Genomic DNA, 22,489 nt, shown 5'->3' on the forward strand with positions numbered 1-22,489 from the left:
AACAATCATAGGGCTCCGGTGTCGGCTTTATTGGACTCCGGTGCTACGGGGAACTTTATGGACATCAAGTTGGCTGAGAGAATGGGGGTTCCATGGATTTACAAGGAACAACCAGAACCTGTAAGGGCCATCGATGGTACTGAATTGTCATCCGGCACAATTACACGTCAGACCGAACCTCTATGCATGATAGGAGATAATGGTCATTCAGAAGAGATAGGTTTTGACTTGATTGATGCCCCTTCCTTTGGTGTGGTTTTGGGTGTACCCTGGTTGCAAACCCATAACCCCAAGATAGATTGGATAAGGAGAACAGTGACCCTTGACTCGGTTCATTGTCTGCAGAATTGCTACAAGATCGCTACGGATTGGATAGCCCCCTTGACGTGTGCGGCGAGTTCCGGCGGAATAGGGGAAGCTTCGGGAGTCCCTGATCCTTATTTGGCCTATAGCGATGTGTTTGATAAAGGGAAGGCTAAGGAACTTCCTCCACACCGCTCTTTTGATTGCCGGATAGATCTGATGCCTGGGGCTACGTTGCCTTGTAGCCGTGTCTATGCCTTGTCGGGTCCTGAGGAACAGCATTTGAAGGAATATTTAGATGAGATGCAGGGTATGGGATTCATTCGTCCCTCATCCTCGCCGGTGTCATCGGCTATCTTCTTCATTCCGAAGAAGGAGGGTGGACTTCGGGCGTGTGTAGACTATAGAGCGCTCAACAAGGGTACGATTAAGAACAAGTATCCTCTTCCCTTGATACCTGTGTTGCTGGAACAACTGAAGCATGCGACGGTTTTTACCAAATTAGATCTTAGGGGTGCCTACCATCTCATTCGTGTCCGTGAAGGCGATGAATGGAAAACTGCCTTCCGGACCAAATTTGGCCTTTATGAGTATTGCGTTATGCCCTTTGGGCTTTGTAACGCTCCGGCTGCTTTTCAGTTTTTTATCAACGAGGTATTGAGGGAATATTTGGATTTGAGCGTCATAGTTTACATCGATGATATCCTTGTGTTCTCCTCCACTGTTGAGGAACACGTAGTCCATGTAGGGCAGGTATTGCAACGCTTAAAGGAACATCAGTTATACGTCCGGCTGGAAAAGTGTAGCTTTCACACGCCTAAGGTGGAGTTCTTGGGGTTTGTGATATCTGAACAGGGGATCATGATGGATCCCAAGAAAATAGAAGCTATTACTTCTTGGCCATCACCGACTTGTGTGAGAGATATCCAAGTCCTACTTGGATTCGCCAATTTCTATCGGCGGTTTATTTCGCACTTTTCAGAGATCATAGCCCCCATGACAGTGTTATTGAGAAAAGGGGTACCATTTGTGTGGTCTGATCATGCTCAATCGTCTTTGGATCTGTTAATTGAACGGTTCACAACGGCACCTGTTCTGGTCCATCCTGACCCTACTTTGCCCTTTTTTGTGGAAGCAGATGCTTCTTTGTGCGCTGTGGGGGGGGTGTTGTCTCAGAGAGACATGGAGAACGGATATATGCATCCGATTGCTTTCTTTTCCAAGACCCTGCTGCCTGCTGAGAGGAACTATACCGTAGCAGAACGGGAATTGCTGGCAATTAAATTGTCTTTTGAGGAGTGGCGCCATCATTTGTGGGGTGCTCGGCATCCGATAACCATTTTCACTGATCACAAGAATTTGGAGTTCTTTCGGTCAGCGCGTGCTTTGACCCCTCGTCAGATGAGGTGGGTCTCATTCTTCAATGAGTATGATTTTGTCATCACCTATCGGCCCGCGGTGCAGCAGTTAAAATCGGATGCACTGTCACGTATCCATGTGAAGCACACTGACCTGTCAGTCGAGAAAGTGAGGTGTTCCTTCATAGCTCCAGAGAGGATAGTGGGTAGTATTGCCATTGATGACTTTAATGATTTGGTTCGGGTAGAACTGGCAAAGATTGATCTTTCATCTTGGATGGCACAACCTTTGATATCCTTAAGAGCTGGGTTATTGTACCATGAGGACAAATTGTTTATTCCCCCTGCTCTCCGAGATATGGTATTGGAATGGTGTCATTCTTCTTCTCTGGCTGGGCATCCAGGTTCCACCAAGACAGTGGAATTCTGTTTGCGGTGGTTCTGGTGGGAGTCAGTTGTAAGAGACGTGCAGTCGTATGTAAAGGCCTGTCCTGTGTGTGCAGTAAATAAGCCCACTCATGCTAAGCCATCAGGATTGTTGCATCCTCTTCCGGTTCCAAGGGCTCCCTGGCAAACAATAAGTATGGATTTTGTAACGGACTTGCCTTTGGAGTCCGGTTTTACAGCTATTTTAGTTGTGGTCGATTCATTCACTAAAATGGCCCATTTCATACCCTTGGCTAAGTTGCCTACTGCAGGAGAATTGGCTACGATCTTTTTGTCTTCAGTGGTACGCTTGCATGGATTGCCGCTGGCCATCGTTTCCGATAGGGGGGCTCAATTTATCTCCCATTTCTGGAAGGAATTGTGTGCTGCATTAAAGATGAATTTATGTCTGTCCTCTGCTTACCATCCTCAGTCGGATGGTCAGACAGAACGCACCAATCAGACCATGGAGCAGTACTTGAGGTGTTTGGGTACATCGTTAACCTGTAGTTGGGTTAGGGCTCTCCCGCTGGCTGAATTTGCCTACAACAACAGTGTGCATTCAGCAGTAGGAATGACTCCTTTTTTTTGTTCTATGGGGTTCCACCCTCGAGCGATTCCCATTCAGCCGTCGGGCCAGGTACCGGCTGTAACTGCCTTAGGTCTCTCTTTGGTTCAGATTTGGAACACAGCGTTGGAACATCTAGAGAAGGCAAAGGTCGACATGAAGAAACAGGCAGACAAACATAGGGCCCCTGCTCCTTCCTATAGTGTGGGGGATAAGGTGTGGCTTTCCACCAAGAACTTGCGGATAGGGGGGTCACGTAAATTGCAGCCAAGGTTTGTGGGCCCTTTTTCTGTACTCAAGATAGTCAATCCTGTGGCTATGAAATTGGGGTTACCTGATGAGTATGGGATACATCCTGTCTTTCATACCTCCCTATTGAAACCCTATATCGATACCAATCAGGTGTTGCCCCCTCCTCCCCCTGTGATGGTGGGAGAGGAAGAGGAGTTTGAGGTTAATACTATCTTGGACTCCAGGAGAAGGAATGGGAAACTGATGTATCTGATAGACTGGAAGGGATATCCCCCTGAGGATCGCACCTGGGAGGCAGCTAGTGGAGTCCATGCCCCAAGATTGGTGAGACTTTTTCATGTGCGCCACCCTTCTAAGCCCCGTCCTGTAGGGAGGCCTTTGCGGGGAGGTACTGTTGGGATTTAGCACAGGCTGCGTGCGCCCAGTCCTCTCTCTGTGCACATATGATAAGGTACACCCCTCCCCTTTTCTGCTCATGTGATTGTATTTAAGGCAGTGGAACTGGGCAAACGGTGCTTGGTTTTATTTCCGGTCACGTCGTCATCTGGGTTCGTGTATCTGTGGATTGTTTGCTGAGTTCGTGTCTTTTCCCCCAAGGATGGATTCGTTGTGAGTCAGAGCGAGGCTTCGTTCTGACCTAAAGACTTCTTCGGGCATTTGGATTGAAAGGTTGCAAGTGCCTTTTTTTTACTTGCACAAGGAACAGGGAAGTTTTCTTCCGAAGCGCGGCTGCGCTTGAACTTTGCATTAAGTAATTGTGCATCTATTTCCGGGTGTTGTTTAACGCTCGGCGTCCTTGTGTGTGACGTTTAGGTTCAGTTACGAACCGGCTGTTTGTTTTCGCTTTTCATTTTTTCCTTTGTGGCCACGGGGTTTTCGGGAACGGGGGTTTGCGGTGATTCAGACTTCACTGTGAAGAAAAGTAGAACGGGGTTTTTTCAGTCCACGGACTTTTTCCCCTTTTATTCTAATCCTCAGCGAGGAAGGACTAACCCGGAAGAGTAATTGGTATTGAAGGCTTCCGTCCATCAACCGAGGAACGGGATCTCCTATGCTGCCCGGTGGACGCATTACTTGGGTAAGAAGAAGGGAAGAGGTTGTGGTTATGATCTAATGCTGGTATTCTTATGTGCACGGAGAGATAGATTCACGCAGTGAAAATAATTAGGTGCCCTTGTTTGTTTGTATTTCCTATGCAGGTTGGGAGGTTCACTGTATGCTCTGGAAGCTTAGGAGAGCTGTCGGGAGAATTCCTGGGGTTGCAGGCCTTCTTCATTTCCCCCTGTTGTTTTTTACCCTTCCCTCTCTCCTGGCCCAGGCTGTAGAGTGCATCTGGTTTTCTCTGCGTGGCCTGCAGTCTGTGCGGGGGTAGAGAGAGGGGATTATCTTCGCTCCTGCAGCGTGGTTCCTAGTGGGAGACAGCGTTGACAGAACATTGGTTGGGATCTGCCCATAGATTCTTGTAGGGGGTTCTGTGGCAAAAGTGGCTTTATAGCAAAACAGGGCTGTAACATTGTGTGAACCTGGTATAAGTTAAGACCACTGAGGAGCAAAGGCATACTTTTCAGAATGCTGACTTTATCACAGTCTACTTCGAATTCTTAATTTGCAAATTCCATAACGGTGCTGGATAAATCTGCTGGAAAGGTCCACTATTACCGGGATCCCGGTTAGGAGTGAAGTTATATTTATCCATCCGCGATGTGGGTCCTGCAGCCGAGCATCGGGATTAGGAGTAGCTTTATAAGCCACACGCAATTAACTTTAAATGTTGGGGAATTCATTACACAATTGACCAAGATGCAACATTTAGAATGACCAGTATTTTCTCTTTCACCGTTGCCATGCACTGGGGTAGTTGCTAAAATGTTATTACCAGTAAAAAGCCTGAGAAGAACCTAGGATAAGCCTTCAGTAGCATTAACTCAGCAGGAGAATTGTGCATACCATTATAGTAGTGGAGCACATGAGGCTCAGGCCGATCAGTGAGGTCTTACTCCACAGCAGACGTCATAATTCCACTAATCCAAAATTAGAAGCAGGCGGAAGCAGATAACGCTCATGGAATTTACCATTAAAATTGTTAGTATTTTGTAAATTGAATTATTCCTCACGCAACATGTTGTAAATTTCCTTAATTTTGTAGCTAGCACACTTTGCAGGTTTTTGTAATGTCCAACCACCACATATCAATACTTTTCAAAATGGGGTTTCCTACAATTTTCCATTTAGTTCACTGAAGACGTGGTAGCAGTGTCAATAGTACACACCTTTTACAAATTTTCCCCGTTGAGTGATGCTCAGGTAGCCCACTTTAGGTACAGTAATTACCCAGTTCGCACACTATAGAGTTTCCATAAAGTCCCAGTTGGCACACTTCTGTCACTTTCCATGAAGTCCCTGCCTAAATCAACGTACCCGCCAACACTTCCTTCTCGGGTACGTTGATTTACCGTCCCCCTGATCCAACAAAACTGTTCCATAGGTCGCTCCCGGAAATTATAGCGAAAAGAACTTTATCCGCGGCTAATTACACAGTCCTAGGAGACATGAACCTTCATTTTAACTCCCCCGCAGATAATATCGCCAAGGAGCTAATAGACGACCTTGGAGCCCTTCAGCTAGTCCAGCTGGTCACAGCTCCCACCCATGAGAGGGGCAATTTGCTTGATCCAATTTTCAGCAGCTGTAGCAATCTGACTGTTGACCATCCTATCCCCCTCCCATGGTCAGACCATTTCTTGATTCCGTTTTCTTGGGCCATCCACAAGGCCCCCCAGCTACCTCCCCGGACAACAATCAGGAGGAACTGGTCAAAACTCCAGCTGGAATCCTGGATGTACAGCCTGGACTCTACCCGCCCGCTTCCCTGCTCAAACCCCAGTGTAGCAAACGAAAAATATGTCAGCTGGATCACTAACTCACTGGACACGATCCTTCCTCTCCGGAGATCCTCATCTAAGAGAATGCATAAATCTGCGCCCTGGTTCTCCGACTCCTTAAGAGAACTAAAACGCTGCTGCAGGCAACGAGAGAGAGCCTGGCGTGTAGACTTTCTCCCGGAAAAAAAGGTAGCCTACAAAGAGGCTATAAAGGCTTATAGAGATGGGATTAGGACGGCGAAAGTGACCTTCTACTCTGATAAAATCCTAGAGGCTAAATCTAAGCCCAGGGAAATTTTTCAGATAATAAAACACTGCTCAAGTGTCATTACCGCCCCCCCTCCGAGCAAAACCCAAGACCAATGCAACGAGCTTGCGGACTTTTTCTACAACAAAGTCCTGAAAATATACTCCACCTTTCAAACGGGAGCCACAGCTCCGGAGATAGCCGACCTACCCTCCCCTAGAATCCTCCCTCCCCCAGAACAGTCAATCCTCGAGCACTTCCCTCCCCTGGATCTCGACACCCTTGGCAAAATGGCACGCCAAGTTAAATCAGGCTCCCCGCGTGACCCAGCCCCACCAGACGTTCTGACACAAGCACATGAAGCCATCTTGCCTGTTATTTTGGAACTCTTAAATACATCTATAGCCTCATGTACTGTTCCTACAGCATGGAAACAAGCCATGGTACGGGCGTTGCTGAAAAAACCCAACCTGGACCCCGATGACCATTCCAACTATCGCCCCATTTCACTCCTCCCTTGGGTTGGCAAGGTGTTGGAAAAATACATAAATGCCCAGCTGGTCCAGTTCATTGAAAATCACTCCCTACTGGATGTCTCCCAGACAGGTTTCAGGCCGAAACATGGCACCGAAACTGCCTTATTAGCGGTCGCCGAGGAATCCCGAAGGGTTCTGGATCAGGGAGGATCAGTGGCAGTGATTCTCCTTGATCTAAGCGCCGCCTTCGATACGGTCAGCTATGCCACCCTGCTGAACCGTCTCCGGGACATCGGAGTCTCAGGCGACGCTCTAAGGTGGTTCGACTCCTTCCTGTCCGATAGATCATTTCAGATCTTCGATGGCGACATAATATCAACCAGCAAGCCTCTCAGATGTGGAGTACCACAGGGCTCCTCTTTGAGCCCTGTGCTATTCAATGTGTCCATGAGACCACTGGCTGGGATCGTCGAACCGTACGGCATTAAAATTGTGTCGTACGCCGACGATACTCAGCTAGTGGTATCATTGGCCCGAGAGAACATCAGTCAACTCCATGGAGGCCTGCGGAGCTGCCTAGAAGATGTGAAGGGGTGGATGACCAGCTCCTCCCTTAAACTGAATGGAGACAAAACGGAGCTCTTGCTGCTGGGCCCAGCCTCGCCGATACCTTTCATCTCCCTATGGCCCCAAGCCCTGGGCACTACCCCTACCCCCAAGGAAAGCGTCAAGAGCCTAGGAGTGTGGCTGGACAGGAAGCTTTCCTTTTCCATCCAGGCTACTAAGCTGTCCGCCACCTGCTTTGGCATCCTTAAAACTCTAAGGAAAGTTCTTCCACTTCTTCCTCTAGAAGCCAAGAAAGTGGCAGTACAAGGCCTCATCCAGTCCCGCCTGGACTCAAACAATGCCCTATATGTAGGGGCTCCCGAGATGACTCTCCGGAAACTCCAGGTGGTGCAGAACTGCGCAGCACGCACCCTGCTACTGATTCCACGAGCCCAGTCAGCCAGACCTGCATTAAAAAGCCTTCACTGGCTACCAGTCAAGCACAGGGTGACATTCAAGGCGCTGTGCATTGCGCACCGGGCCTTTTGGAAAACAGGACCCGCAATTAACAGCAACCTTGTCATCCCCTACCACCCAAACAGGAACCTCCGCTCCACTGAGGCTTTCCTGGCAGTGGTTCCTAGAGTGAAGAGAGCCAGATCCGGGGGTAGGCTGTTCTCACTGAACACAGCTAAACTTTGGAACACCCTCCCCCTCTCACTCCGTTCCAACCCGGACCTGCTCTCATTCCGTAAAAAGTTGAAGACTTTATTATTTGCCAAAGCCTCCGAGCACTAGTCTGTCACTCAGCATGTCTCTCCAATTCGTATCTCAGCGCTTGGACGCCCTTGGGCAGCAACCGCGCTCAATAAATCTATTTCTAATTCTAATTCTAATTCTAACACACATTGTTGTTTTTCAAAAAGCTCATAATATGCACACTTCACAAACCTTCTACTGCTGTAGTTAACACAATGCACGTAGTTTTCCCTACTCTGGATATTTCAGCCCTGGTGCATGGCATAAAAGGACCGGACAGGTCAATATATCTGTTGTAGTCGTGCATTCTATGCATTATACCACCGGGTCTGCTTGAACATGAGAGAGCATCAGCATCGGCATGACATGGGCACCTGGGACAGTCTAGGAATAGGAAGGTCTGGTTGGGCAGAGGCATCCATCTGTGTTTTTCTCAGCCGCATCCTCTCTCAGATGTGCTATTATTATTATTATTATTATTATTATTATTATTATTATTATTATTGACATTTATTGAGCGCGGCGAATACCCGTGGGCGTCTCGGCGCTGGCTTAAGGGGTGGATCAGTATTTAAGAAGACCTAACAAAAAAGAACTATTGGTCAAATAACCAAGTCTTAAGTTGTTTGCGAAATATGAACAGGGAAGGGCTAGTCCTAATGTGTGGAGGAAGGGTGTTCCAGAGTTTGGGGGCGGCAACCAGAAAGCGCCTGTCACCCCAAGTGACTGTTCTTGTACGAGGCACTACTAGGTGATTGTGATGAGAGGAGCGAAGGGAACGGGTAGGGATATAGTGATGAAGATTATGTTTAAGGAAATGGGGGCTTTGGTTATTGAGTGCCTTGTAAAGAATGCACAATGATTTAAATTTGATACGACTGCGTATCGGAAGCCAGTGAAGTTCCCTGATGGTGTTTGATACCGATGCAAACTTGGGAAGTCCCGCCAGCATCCGGACGGCAGCATTTTGAATTGACTGCATCTTGTTAGTCACCCGGGATTGTACATTTAGGAATAGAGCATTACAATAGTCTAATGCGGACAGGACTAGTGAGCTGACCAGAGTTCTCCCCGCAGTGTCCGGTAGGTAGGGTAATATTTTCCTGATCATTCTAAGTTTCATGTGTGCAGTAGCAGCAGTCTTGTTGGCATGTGCCATAAAATTTTGACCTGCATCAAAAGTGATGCCGAGATTTCTAACTTTAAGAGCTGGGCTGGGAGGAATTCCAAACGATGTTGGCCACCATACTGGGGACCAGCCCGGAGAAAGGTGACCGAAAATGACCACTTCAGTTTTATCTGAATTAAGTTTGAGACAATTTGTGGCCATCCAGTCACCTATGGCCACCATTCCCCTGGTGAATAACTTGGCCACTTCGTCCCCATCCCCTTTGATGGCCAATACCAATTGGGTGTCGTCGGCGTAGGAGGTCAGGCTCATCCCAAATGCTTTGATGACACTAGCAAGGTCCGACACGTAGATGTTAAAGAGTGTCGGACTTAGGGACGAGCCTTGGGGGACCCCACATGGCAAGGACACCTTAGAAGATTGGTATAGTCCAAGGGATACCGCCTGAGTTCTGTTAGCCAAAAATGATACAAGTAGGTCCAGCGCTGTTTCGTGGACCCCTAGTCGTTCGACACGGTCGGCCAAGATCTTGCGGTCGACCGTGTCGAAGGCCGCAGAAAGATCCAGCAGGACCAAGACTGCTGTCCCCCCCTGATCTCGTATGGCTCGGATATCATCTGCCGCTTTTAGGAGGGCGGTTTCTGTGCCATGGCATTTGCGAAAACCAAACTGAGTGTTGTCGAGCAACTGATGCCGCTCAACAAACTCCGACAATTGTTTGTTCATACCTTTTTCTATGACCTTGGCCAGGAAGGGGAGACTAGCTATCGGCCGATAGTTTTTTAGTTCATCTTTATTAAGATTGAATTTTTTTAGTAGGGGTTTGACCAACGTGTGTTTCAATGAGGCCGGGAAAATGCCTGATCTGAACACAGCGTTACAGACCCGTGTAATGACCGGAATCAGCATGTCCATAACTGGTGTAAGCACTTTGAGCGGGCAAGGATCCAGTGCTGACCCTGTTTTAATCCTTGAAATGAAGCTCTTCGTCTGATCCATAGTAAGGTCGGCAAAGCGTGTAAGTATATTGTCACGCGGTGGAATAGGAAGGGGATGAGGAGCAGTATTAGTGTTTAGGGAGAAAGCCTGGTAGATGTCATTAACTTTCTTAAAGAAAAAGTCCGATAGGGCATCGCAAAGATGTTGTGAAGGAGGGGGTGTGAGATCCTGCGTACCACCGGACAAACGCTTAGTTATATCAAATAACTCCTTGCATGAGTTTTTTGCCTTGTCTATTTGTTCGGCATAATAAGCTTTTTTTGCCTCCGCAATCATATGTTTGTACCGAGTGAGTGACTCTTTATATAATATTTTAAACTCGGGGTCATAGTGCTTTCGCCAGTGTCTTTCTCTTTGTTTGTTAGTTTGTTTCTGTTTTTTAAGTTCATCGGAGAACCATGGTGCGCTAGGGGAAGCTCGATTCTGAGAAACAGATTTTAATGGCACTAGCTCCTGTGTGGCCTGACTGAGCCAGTTCTGAAACTGATCTGTGGCGACATTAGGATCATCGGACAGTAGAGGCGATGTTCTTGCCAGGAATGTATTAAATGTCTCCGGGTTTAGGTCTTTCCATGCCCTCACCTGTTTGGGGGCATGGTTAACCACTCGCTTCTTGGGGGTATTGGGAATGGCTAACTTGCTTGATATGACATGATGATCGGTCCATGGCATAGGAAGGAGAGCTGAGATGTGTAATGTCTCCAAATTGGTAAATATGCCGTCAAGGGTGTGACCGGCCTCGTGGGTGGGGGCAGATATTAATTGATGCTACCCTAACGTTTCCATGTCCGATAAGAGACAAGCTGTATCGGTGTCGCTGGCCTTTTCGAGGTGGAAATTGAAATCCCCTAGCACCATGCAGTGGTAGCCACCTAAACTTGTATTAACAGGAAGCTTGTAGCTCCTTTTCAGTCATTAATACAAAGGATGCTGGAACTTTTGTGATTCTGTCTGCCTATCCCCTAGGAAACCAGCGTCCGGGGAGCAACCACACAGAAAGCAAGCAATCAGGAAATCTTCCATCATTCTCTTCAAAAGTGACACGCAGAGCACCACTGCTGTAAGAGGACATAGGAAAAATGGGCTTTGTTCGGGTGTCAGTTGCCCACAAACACTCCGCCTTCCTTGCAATCATGAGTATAACAACATTTCTGGGCCAGGGTGTCGGCTTCCAAGTGACAACTGACTTCATCCAAGCAACATCCGTGGGTATTCCAAACTTTTGGTTTTGTTTACAAGTTTATTCTCGTGATTTTCTTCTCAACAGTTTGTTCAGAGTAAATTGCCAAACAAATGGCACCTGCCTACACAGCGTGGTTTGGATCCACCCGCCTCCTTCACCGCGGTTTAACAAGCATCTCTATCCAAGTTGGCTTTGTTGGAGTTAGCTGCAAATGACAGAATTATGGGGTACATAACTGGCTGCTTTGTCTTTTGCTCCCTTGCTTGTGCGTCCCCACTCCCCCCCCCCTCAGTCCACCAATTTCTAAGGAAATTGGCCCCATTGTTCAGTACCTATGAAAAACTGCATTAATTGCTTTCTAAAACTCGGGAGCAATTATAAGGTAATTCAGACTCGTGTGGGCTTATTTACTTTTCATGGTTCGGTGCTCAGCAGCAGCGATTAAAACAATAAATGGCTGGAACACTCTGCTGTTCCCAATTTATATCCACTTATGCACACTGGCATACAATGTGCTTGTTTTGTAGCCGTGCTCTTTATTTAGAATGAATTTGTTTACTTGCTGCCTCTCTCCTTTTATCTCGCCCTCTCTCTTTGTAATCATTTTAAGTCATTCTGGAGTCAAAACTTTAAGGCGTTTCCATTCATCCATGACTATAAGATTAACATCTTAAAGCTAAAAGGTAATGTGGCATGGGAATACCAATCAGACCCTGGCAGGATATGTTTTTCTTCAAAACCCAGGTTAGCCTGTACCACTCTGTAAGTGACCAATTCAGCTCATAGGGCCTGGCGGGAAGACGAGCACTATGAAAATTGAGTGCTAAGGTGACAACTGCAGATCATGCAGGAGAGTGAATCGTCTTATGGGTGATGAGCCCAGCAGGGATATTAGCTAACAAACGATACCTCTAAACGGACCTATATTGCTTTTGGCGCGACCTAATTTCGTTCTAACATGCCACAAAGCCCAACATCCAAGTGCAATAGACCATGGGGCATATTATCAAGGGATTTATCTCCGCTTTTTTGGCTTTTAAAGCCAAGAAAGCAGAGATAAAATTATCTTCCTATCAGCAACAGGGTGCTAACACGCAAATTTGCATGTCAGCACCCTTTTTCTCTATGCTTCCCCTTGCATCTCTAATGAGATGCAAAAGGGGCGTTCCAGAGAAAAATAATAGGAGAAATGTTGTTAAGCGACATTTCTCCTATTATCAAGGATTTTGCTAACCCTGTTAGTGATAAAAAAAAGTAGCACTAACCGCGGTTAGCACAGCTTTTTTTACACCTGGTATTTTCCTGACTTAGCCATGATATCCTCTGGAAGGTGGATATCATGGCTAAGTTTGTGAGCCGCTATCATCAAGCTAACGCCAAACTTCGAGAGATTATCGTTGGTTTTCCAGTGATAATCTCTCATTTAGCAGTTAGCGCGAGGATTTTTATCACTTCTGAGATAAACCTTGCTAATAGCAAGTTATCTCTGCGATAATTTCCGGTGATGCTTAGCGTTAATAAATTCGTTGCTAAGCATCGTTAGCGATAAATATCGCTAATCGTTGGTAATATGCCCCCAAGTTCCTGTACCAGTTATAATCGTGAAGCCATTACGTTTACAGACAATGATATATGTAGATATGCATGTATTTTTAAATTAAATGTACACAAAAAAGAAACAAAAAAACCTTTTTGTATTAAAAGAATATATGCTAGAGATGTAATATAATAAATAATACAACTATCTCTGCAATTACTTGGTGTATTGCACTATGATGTTGGGTTTTGTGGCATTTTAGAACCAAATTAGGTCGCGGCAAAAGCAATATAGGTCAGTTTAGAGGTATCATTTGTTAGTTAGTTTTTGTTTCCCCCCTCCTTTTGGACCTGAAAGTAATTAGGGGGGCTTTCTCTCTATAGGCCCAGCGTGGATATTTCCAAACAAAATTCAGAGTTCAGTAGGACTTTCAAAATGTTGAAATATGTGATGTAATGCAGAAAGAAGTTTGAGAAAGGGCTGGGGTTAGGTCTTCCACATTGCGATTCAATCAAGGAATGTTTGAAACTATGGTCAAGTTGCTATTGTCTTCCCATTCAGTATCTCTTTCTCCAAGGCTCAAAAGATCTCTGATCTACTCTTTTCAGAAAGTTCCAGAAGTAACATACCTTCAAGAGGTAAGCAATTTTATGTACTTGTCGCCAAGACAGCTGGATCAATGCAGTCTCATTGGTGCTGGTTGGTGTGACTCGCACCCTCAAAAATATCATAGACCTTAAAAGAACATTGACAATTTCTTCTGTATTCCCCATTAGCAGTCATGCCCAAAGTTAAAATCGGAGCAATGTTTTACTTTATATATGAATGATTGTAAATATGTGTTGTAGATAGTGGCTTTTCTAGGTCAGAGTTTCCATTGAAAAAACATTTTCTTTTCATAATAACTTTGGCTTTGTTTGGCGGATCTGCATCAAATTTTGCAGGAAAAAAGTTAATCAGATTTGCATTTCACAGGTCAAACTTTATGTAGAACTGCCAAGAGAGAAGAGGTAAAAAAAATTGATTGTTTTTCCTTTTTAACTCAAATAAGAATCTTTCCTTCCTGATACAGAAAAAATATGATGATTGGAATTATACCAAACGTGGCATGAAAATAGAACTTTACCAAAAGAAATGCCTCTGCCTGGTTTGGTGTAAATCCATTTGGTAATCTTTGTAAAATGTGCGCTTAAAAATGTTTCAGAATGGATTCAAACGGGTTAAAAAGTTCAAGATGTTGCCTTGCAGGAGTTAGATTTACTGTTCCCACTCCAATGTAAGCAACAGTATGGAAAGTGTTAGACTTTAGATTGCGAATGATAATCAAAGATAAAAAACAGCTGCAAAGGAAAAGCGCATCAGAAAATACAGCAATGTAAATGTAAATAGGCACTTGCAGAGCGCACAGCTACTCCACCGAGTGTCCAGGCGCTAGAAGACCACTAGACAGGCGTCAATGCTCCTACCAAAACAAGGGCAGCAGACAATGCTATTGCAGGAAAAGCCAGGTCTTCAACTGTTTCCTGAAAAAAAGAAGATCTTGCACTTGTCTAAGGGAAAACGGAAGACCATTCATAGCCTGGAAGCCCGGACTTGAAAGGAACACCCACCCAAAAGAGAGTGGCAAAAGCTGCGATGAGGATCCCAGGGCTCTCTGCAGGACGTAGTGCTGAATCCTTTTCCTGACATAGACGACTACTGTATCATGTAGGGCACTAAAAGCTAAAACTAGGGCTTTGAACTGAATTCTCTTCCGGGCCGGCAACCAGTGCAGAGACTTCAGATGGATGGACATGCGCTCTCTGGGGTCCTCCGTGAGAATTGCTCTGGCCGCTGCATTCTGCACCTTCCGCAAGCGGTTTAGCAAGTAATCCGGTAGGCCCAAATACAGGACATTGACGTAGTCCAACCTTGATACAATCAGGGCTTGGACTACAACCTTCCTGTACTTAACTGGAAGCAGAGGGAGGAGGTTTTTTAACATTTTTAACAGGCCACAGCCAGTGCCGGCTACTGTTTGGATCTGAGCCTTCAAAGATAAGTTGGAATCTAGCTTGACTCCTAAGTTCTTCACAATGCTTACTGGGACAGCAGGCGGGGACATATCACCATACTTTGCCAGGTGAAGGCCTGAAGAAAATGATCTCGGATTTTTCCGGATTACTCTCCAGTTGATTCCGCCTTAACCAAGAGAACACCTCAGACAGGCAGATGTTTAAAGTCGGCGTCCTTGTCACAGGTGAACAGCAGTTGTGTGTCATTGGTGTATGATACTATTTTAGCGCCATGAGCATCAGCAAGCATAGCAAAGGGAGCCAAATAAACATTAAAAAGTGTTGGGCTCAGGATGATCCCTGAGGGACCCCTACCTTCAAGGGGGGATGGGAGCAGCAAAGGGAGGGGACCAAGTTGTTTGCTGACAGTCGCTTAGAAAAGAAGAGAACAACTTGAATACCATGCCACCAACGCCGCACTCCTGGAGCCTGTGAAGTAGCCTGTCATGTGGCATGGTATCAAAGGCCGCGGAGAGAACCAACAGTATCAGAACCGTCTTTCTCCCTTTATCTAATATCTCTTTAATAGCTTCGGAGACCTCAAATAAGGCTTTTTCGGTGCTAAAATTCGCTCTAAAACTCGACTGATTCTGATGGAGTATATGGTTAGTTTCCACATATTTGGTGGTAACGCGAGTCACATTTTTTCCCAAAACTTTGGAAAAGAAGGGATGAAGCAATATCAGCCTATAATTAGAGGCCACCAGAGGATCTGCCGATGATTCTTGAGTCCCAGGGGAATGAAGGCATCAGTTCTGCTGCACGCACGAGAAGTGTTGCGTTGATTTCTTACTGCAAGGAGAGCAATATGCCGAAATCCGAAAGCGGGTCCTTGCTGCTGGGTGATGCCCTGGAAACATGGTATATAGGTGCGATGCATGGAAAATCCGAACACTCTGGGGTCAATGCTCCCAGCCATGAACAAGTGCAGCGTCGAACCTTCAGCTGCAGCGGGGCAATGTTTAGCCACACAGTCTTAGTCGGAGCAAGTGTTTTGGATGTTGGTGACACAGTGCTTGGGACACGGGATGTGGTGAACTTGGAACCACACAAACTGGTACAGTGTCGAATCTCCCAGCCGCGAACAGGCGCTGCGTCACTCCGTCAATCGCAGAGTGCAGATGCATTGGTTTTTCAACTGCATGGAAAACCATCACAGAGGGTCGCCACATGGATTTTCTTCTTCGTTCTGCAGCAAAGCCACCACCAAGGGTCCAGAACTGGAGTTGGCACCACTGGGTAGGTCAGAACTCCCAGAAGAGGAGTCCAGGGGCTGCATATGAAGCCTCTTCTTGATCTAAAAGTGTTCTAAAAATGTGGGGCTATAGATCCAATACGTATACCCCTTTTTGCCGGGTCTGGTGGCTCAGTGGACTAATGCATCCACTGGAGGGGTCTGTGTTTGACCTCAAGGTCACAGGTTCAAATCCCGGCGGGTCCACTAAGCCTTTCATCCATCTGAGGTTGATAAAATGAGTACCATTGAGATGGGTAATTATAAACATCTGTTATTCAGCGCCAAGAGACCTTGTTGGGGTGAACGTGCACTTTAAAAATACACATGTTATGTTCTGTTATTATACTTCAGGGAAAAACTTTGTAGTGTATAGATTCTTCCTTGCCCTGACCTGGCTCCAGGAACACTACTGGGATGGAGACAGCATTGTGAGAGGACAGGCACAGCCCTATTCAGGTGTCCGTGACAACTCCTTCCACCACTCTAGCGGAAGAAGGCCCATCAGCCTGGTGAAGTGGATTCCGCAGGCAGAGGCACAGGATAGTAAAGCAAGAAAATGCCCACTTTCTAAAAGTGGCATTGTCAAACACACAATTTAAAAACCACCTTCACAGAAAGATGTGTTTTTAAACCCTGAGTTCATGGATCACAAACTCCAAATCTCGATCTCTTCCCAATTGAAACTTACACTTGTAAGATGTTACAATGTAGCTCCAATACTAACCTATGGGAGAGATAGTCCTTGCAATAATGACAGATGAAATTTGCAGTATTTCACTATCAGCACATGTAAATCACAGCAGTACATGTCCTTCCATTCACATACTCTGCACCCTGCCCATGGGGCTACTTTGAGCCTGCCTTAGGGGTGTCTTACATGTCATAAAAAGAAAGGTTTGGCATGGCAAGTGGGCACACTTTCCAGGTCCACTTGGCAGTTTAAAACTGCACTTGCAGACACTGCAGTGGCAGTCCTGAGACATGTTTGCAGGCCTACTCATGTGGGTGGTACAATCAGTGCTGCAGGACCCTAGTAGAATTTGATTTACAGGCCCTGGGCACACCAATAAATCAAATATGCCAATCCTGGATAACCAATTACCAATACAATGTAGACAGAGAGCATATGCTTGTTAGCCCTGAACAGCAGTGGAAAAAAAGTTCAGAAGAAAATAGGTAGCTACTTAACCACACAAGCTATTTTTGCAGTGCTTGTCTGATCACACTTACATAATAATGACTGTCTTAATGGGAGGTACACTATGTCCTTCTGACACAACCCTGTAGCAAACAGAAAAATTAGTGTAACTACCCTATTCACACCCTAGCCTACACAGATGATGCAGTACTACTTGGCAGAACGCCTAAGGGACTAAAAGGGCTCATAGAGGGTTTTATTAATTTTATGGGCTCTTTGGACTGCTAGTAAACCTTACCAAGACTTTTGGAATGTACTGGTGCCCAAAGAATATTAAAATGTGGCCTCTGGCCATTGGCGATAAACCTATAGCTCGAACCAATTAATTCTCTTACTTAGGGGCAACTATCGATTCACAAGTCTCCTGTTCCATGTGTCTAGCCAGGGCAAGACCAGGCTTTCTTAATTGTGTAAGGTTTATCTTCAGTTTGACCTCAATTATTGGAAAGAAGCCAATTGCCTCTTTTCTTGAAATCTATAGGAGGAAATGGATCCTGGTCCACGTGTCTAGCCAGGGCTAGACTACGTTTTTTTAATTGTGTTGGGTTTATCTTCAGTTTTACCTCTATTATTGATGAGAAACCAATCTATAGATGGAAATGTCTCATGATCTTAACTTATGGATCAACCATTTGGGACTATAAAAAACTGATTAGTCTCCAAGCCGAAGAAAACAGAGTCTGCAGAAGGCTTTTAGGCCTCCCACCAAGTATCACAAATTTTATATTGAATTAAGAGCTTGGCTTGGATCATTTTGAGGATTACATTAATCTGACTCCCTTGTTGTTGCGTGTTAAATATGGAGCAATGCTCACACCACTTAACAGGGAGGTTATTGACGACTGCTTGCCTTGTGATTTGGGTCCCTAAATTCCTTGGATGGGTTATGTAAAGCGGTTGTGCAGCTCACTGGGTAGGCAGAATATCTTACTCAGAATGGGTAGGATGTGCAAGGAGGACAGATCCTGGCTAAATAAAAACATTTTTGGTCTGAGGCAGTGGGAAAGGAATGCGGAAGAGTTCAAGTTTAAGTTTATTTATCTGCATAGTTCGTTAAAACCATTGCAATACAAAAATGTTTCATTTCAAGACAATCTATACATGTAAAACTCCATACTTCTAAAAACATTAAAATTCTTTTAAAAAACTGGGCTATAATTGTGCAGATTTACAAATTTGGTGTCAAGTTTTTAGACACATTATTTCCAGCTGTTCACCTCTCATTTATTCTCCAGGGTGTCTGATTTAAGTCCGTATATTCCTTTATATATCAAAAGTTAGTACATACAAAATGAGGTGCTTGTGGGTCAGGAATATGGTTCATTAGTGCTAGACATCGAACCCCTCCTGTTCCTGCATTTTTCCAGTGTAACTGGTTTGGATATGCGGTTTAGTTATTATCAAGATGCATCGCATGTGGTGTTTGCTGGCAGGAGCCAGTGGGGGCAGAAACAAACAGCAGACTTACCACCCCAGGAGCAGGCAGGGCGAAGCGCGGACATCAAGCTCCGTCCCCTTGTCATTCGGGGAATTGAAAACTTCTCGCGCCTCCTGCTCCGTGGGAGACGCATCGCATGTGGTGTTTGCTGGCAGGAGCCAGCGGGGGCAGAAACAAACAGCAGACTTACCGCCCCAGGAGCAGGCAGGGTGAAGCGCGGACATCAAGCCCCGTCCCCTTGTCACTCGGGAGATTGAAAAGCTTCTCACCCCTCCCGGTCCGCGGGAGACGCATCGCTTGTGGTGTTTGCTGGCAGGAGCCAGCAGGGGCACAAACAAACAGCAGACTTACCTCCCCAGGAACAGGCAGGGCGAAGCGCGGACATCAAGCCCCGCCCCCTTGTCACTCGGGGGTATTTAACCAATAAGGCCTTCCCGTCCCGCGGGACGTGCGCCGGTCTAAGCCCGGGCAAAGGGCGGGCCGTCTGTGGCCGTCATGGGCCGAGGGAGGCCGGGCCGGGGCCCCCCTCTAAGAAGAAGTCCCAGGAACACAGAGAGGGAGAAATGAGTCAGCCGCTAGCTAATTTAAGTTAGTTCATACAGTGGGAGAAATTTAGGATTGGGCAGCTACCTCTGTACTCTTTGCCATTTATTGACAGGGTGGTGGATTGGGTCAATTGTTTGCTGGTTTTTGAACAGTGGGGGTGGTTTGGAACAGCCTTCTTGAAGATTATAGTGGGTTTTGTGCCTAGAAGGTGTTGTTAAGTTGCACATTATTTGTTTACTAGCCCCTTACTTTTTTTTAAATTTAGCACACAATGGCTGACTCTGTGCAAACAAGGTCCTCTAAAGCAAGTTCCAATAACCCACCTAAATCTCGCCCGTGATTAAACCAAAGGGAACCCCTCTCCCCATTCCCGCACAGCCTACCGCAATCGATAGAATGCTGCGTAAAGCTATTGGCAAGGTTTCCAATGAAATCGAGCGGACTGAGAGGCGTCTGTCCCTAACCCCGCAATTGGACCTCTTCTCCCTGTCTCAGGAGTTGGAGATTGATATGGCAACGACTCCCCAAACTATTTCATTAGCGACACCTGTCTCAGACATCTCTTGCACCCAGATGGGGAATAAAAATGATCCAGAGACAAGTGGGGTGGGGGTAATGCCATTAAGAAATAGGGGACTAGCAAAAAGAAACCCAGACAGAAGAAAGGTAAAATTATCCAGCCCCCAATCGTCCAACCTACTGGGGTCACAGAGGAAAACACGGGGCATACACCGAACCCACAAGTACCACGAGCTGGGTGTCCCAATTAATTAGTGATCTTCAGAACCACTTTGAACAGCTAATCAACACGCAGAAGAAATTAATCATGAGCAGGTTAGACAAAGTGGTAACCCTAGTAAAGACAAAGGGGGTGGGCACGGGCAGCATTTTGCCTCCTCTCCCACCGGTTATCCCTATTGATGCTGAGGGAATTATCACGAACCCGCCTGTAGTACACCATAGTAAACCTCCAGCTGGACAAACTCCTGCTAATATAGGCCCATTACAGCCTTCAATTCATAATCAACTACACACTAGCAGTGTCCTTAACGGACATGCCTCGAGTTTAGGTGAAGCAATACCTGCCCCGCCAAGAAATTTGTCCCGATCTTCTCAATCGAAAGAGCCACTGACCAAAGGGACAGTTAACTGGTTACCCTGTATAAACTTGCCCCCAGAGGTGGCTTCATATGTTATTATTCTCACAGGGGTCCCAGAGTTGAAGCCCGACCACACTGAAGTTTATGACGAACTCAAGAATAAAGTGATGTTTTGGAGAAATAGGAATAGGCCAATATCAGGGAATGTACAGAGGGAAATTCTGTTGGTGCGGAGGGTGAGCTGGGTGGGTAACAGGCAGAAGGACGGTACCGGTGATTGTGTGGTGGTTAATTTTAGGGACCCCAGAGCACTAGACCACATATTAAGCTGGGGACCGGTTAGCCAATTGAGCAATATTAGTTCTTTGCCCCTGGGCTTCTTCTACCCAAGGGGATCCTTTAGCTTTGGTCAAGACATTGCCCATCAAAGTAGAAGGGATAGCCCCTTGGGGGGAAGGGCCTCTATCGACCGACGACACATGTTTTGCCTGGAAACTGGGGTGCACTAAGCTTGAGAAACAGATTTGATCCCCTTAAGTCTCTGGAGGAGTTGGATTGACTGAAAAGTGGTGGTGTCCCTCTTAAATCCTACCCTCCAGAAAAGGGTAGCACCCATGTCATTTTCCCGCTTACATCCCCACTTCATCACCTGGTGTTGAACATGCCTCTCACGCAAGGCGTGGAGCCTTTGGATAGGACCCTTGGCGGATTCATCATAACTACCCCTGCTTTAGGAAACCCTGAGGGCAGACAGATTAGGCCAGCAGGGAGTGAGGACCTAGGTGGATTGGATCTCGTCTCTCCGCAGCCTCATGGCTCAGACGTCCTATACAATCGGCCTGGGTCGAATGAGGATCGAAATATTGAAGAGACACATGATCATAATCCAACTATATCCTACCCCAAGGAAAGATCAATGCAGGAGGAGCTTAGTTTGATATCATGGAATATAGCCGTCTGTCATCCACATTTGATAATCAGGAATGGAGGCAGTACATCATCAGGTTCCAGGTAATGTGCCTGCAGGAAACCTGGGCAATGGACTGTACCCCCTTTCATTTAGTGGGGTATAAGTGTTTCCCCGTGCCTGCACAGGAGGCAGTCTCGGGAAGAGCCATGGGAGGGTTACTCATATATGTGGATTTGCAGTTAGAAGGTGTGTGGGCCAATTTAAATTTGAACTCTAATAACATGCAGGCTCTTGGGTTCCGCACACACGGGCTAAATGTGATTCTGATTAACCTGTACAATGCAGTAACAGCGAAGGAGAAGGGTACTGTAATACACGAGCTAGATAACAGACTAACCGCAGAGATTGCCTTGAAGAAGGGAGCAGTAGCCCCGTGTGTGGTTTTAGTGGGTGACCTGAATTGCCACTTGTGTCCTAATTTAAGACCAATTAATGGCAACTGGTCTCACTGTAGGGTGGAAAAAGGACCGCATTTTGAACATTCTATGGAGGGGAGGGACCTTGATAGGGTTTTGAAAAGTCATACTTTAGTGCATACAATCGATTTGGTGGTCCCAGATGAGGCAGGTGAGGTTAACCCAACATGTAAGGGCATAGGATGCCGTTCCTTCATCGACTTTGTAGTGGTTTCCAGTCTGTTTAAGGATTGGATAAGAGGGGCCAAGATCGTGGAGCATATTTAGCGACCATAACCCCTTAGTTCTGAACATAAAAAATCTGTCCCCCAGATGCGTAAGGAGAGGTGTGGTGGCTGCTAGCAGCGAGAAGGTAACGGACCAGGGGAGACGACTCAGGTGGATGGGGATGCCGTTTATAAATCCCTAATGGAGAAAGGCAACGAGCTTATTGGGGTGTGCCTGGATTTATCCGTGGAGGGACCTGCTGTAGTTAAAGCATTTGAAGCAGTGGTGCACGTGATAGATGGGCTGTTAAAGTCCATGTTGCATGGGAAAGCTAACATCATCCTAGATGGTTTGATAAAGATTGTTCTCGGGCCCAGAAAGAGATAAAAGTGAGCCTGAAATCCACCCCAAGGGACAATATGCGAATTGCTCAGTGTAGGACCGCAGACAGAAAGGCGATCAAATGCAGGAAACTTTCCCTACAATTACAAGCCTGGGAAGATCTAAGGGGCGCTGCAGATAGAAGGGGCACTAGTGCGTTCTGGAAAATAATAAATAACCCATGCTTCCAGGATTCCAATGCCCCAGAAGTTGGCACAACCATCCTCCGAGAACAATGGTTTGACCACTTTAAAACCTTATCCAATCATACTGCCGA

The sequence above is a fragment of the Lissotriton helveticus genome, chromosome 4_1 (assembly GCF_964261635.1).
Source record: "Lissotriton helveticus chromosome 4_1, aLisHel1.1, whole genome shotgun sequence".
NCBI classification, from domain to species: Eukaryota; Metazoa; Chordata; class Amphibia; order Caudata; family Salamandridae; genus Lissotriton; species Lissotriton helveticus.